Genomic DNA, 1682 nt, shown 5'->3' with positions numbered 1-1682 from the left:
GGGGATACTCCGTCTTGGTTCAGCTCAGGGTCAGGGGCTAATGAAGCATCTGCTTTTATTTTATTTATTTATTTTATTTATTTATTTTGGGAGTGAGAGGTTTTTGCTATAGGATGCATGCACTTGCCAGAAAGACAGAGAGAGAGAAAGCGAGAAATCGAGAAATTACCCCCAAGGGGGATGGTCACGTCGCAATCCCTTCTCCTCCATTCTCCTCTCGGGATCTTGGGCACGCACACACACGTGCCTGGCGTGAGTTCTAAGCCACCGGGTCCGGGATGCGAACCGCGGTCGCCTATGTGGGAGTCCAGCGACATAGCCATTACGCCAACGGCTGGTCCCGCATCTGCTTTTAATCTGGCAGTATGGAACAAGGCGAGTCCCGGGACAGAATGGCACGGGGCCTTCCCGATCGATCCCTGTAGCAGGGAGCTTCCCTGCTCTATTCTGCTTAAGGTATATGGTGCAACTGGCTAGAAATCCAGGTCTTTTTCTTTTTAGATGTGCTATAGGGTGCAGGCACTTGCCAGAGAGAGAAAGAGAAAGAGAGAATCTCATGCCCAGTGTGATTTTCAAGCCACTGGGTCCAGGGCTTGAACCTCTCAGTAGGCCATGAGTGATTCCTCACCTTGACCCCCACACCACCTTCTGGCTCCCTTATCTTCCTGTTTAGGCAAATCACCCCAGGGGGGATGACCATGCAGCAGTCCCTTCTCCTCCATTCTCCTCGCAGGATTTTGGGCATGCACACACACCCTGCTTGATTTTCAAGCCTCCAGGTCTAAGACTCCAACCTCAGAGTTGGCCACGTGGGATTCAGTGCCTTGAGCTCCGGGCCACCTGCTGGCTCCCTTGTCTTGCTTTTAGAGTAATAAGAACAACCAAGCCCTGGGAATCTACAAAGGAGACAACATCTTCATTAAAAGTGAGGCTCCTTGGGACCAGCAGTTAGTGTAATGGCTATGACGCTGGACTCCCATGTAGTCAACCGTGGTTCAAGTCCCGGACCCGGTGGCTTAAACTCATGCTGGGCGCATGTGCATGTGTGCCCAAGATTCCGGGAGGAGAATGGAGGAGAAGGGGTTGTGGCATGGCCATCTCCCGGGGGGGGGTTATTTCTTGCTTTCTGTCTCTCTGTCTCTCTCTCTTTGGCGAGTGCACATGCCCTATAGCAAAAAACCTCAATAAATAAATAAATAAATACTGTGTTTTTCAGGCCCCCAGGGCTGGGATGTAAACTGCAGTCAGCTATGGGATCTGGCCTCCTTAACCACCAGGTACAGGGCTGACATTCCCTCTCTTTTTTCAAGTACCGAGAACTCATGATTAAAATAAAGAGCATTTCCACATAAATGGATGAAAAAGGAGATCCTGGCTGAAGTAGGGGTGCATGCGAGTGAGAATGTGGTGAGGGGCGCAGGAAGCCCTCCAGGTCAGCCCCTCTTAGCCCTGGTGGCCACCTCCAACCCCTCCGTGGAGTCCCAGGGTAGAGAAGACTCCAGTTTGAAATTCACTCCGAAGGCCTTGAGCTTTCTGGAACCAGCTGCAGCGAACAGAGAAAACGAGCGTCTGCCCTTCGGAAGCCCCACCCGCCAGCTGCCAGGAGGCCACGTGCAACCCTGGGGCAGCGTCCCTTGGGTGTTATCCACCAAGCGTGGGGGGCTGGGTCCAGGCCCGGTACT

This window comes from Tupaia chinensis, unplaced genomic scaffold (genome assembly GCF_000334495.1).
Source record: "Tupaia chinensis unplaced genomic scaffold, TupChi_1.0 Scaffold000632_1, whole genome shotgun sequence".
In the NCBI taxonomy this organism is placed as follows: Eukaryota; Metazoa; Chordata; class Mammalia; order Scandentia; family Tupaiidae; genus Tupaia; species Tupaia belangeri.
Note: the sequence above shows the minus strand (reverse complement) of the source record.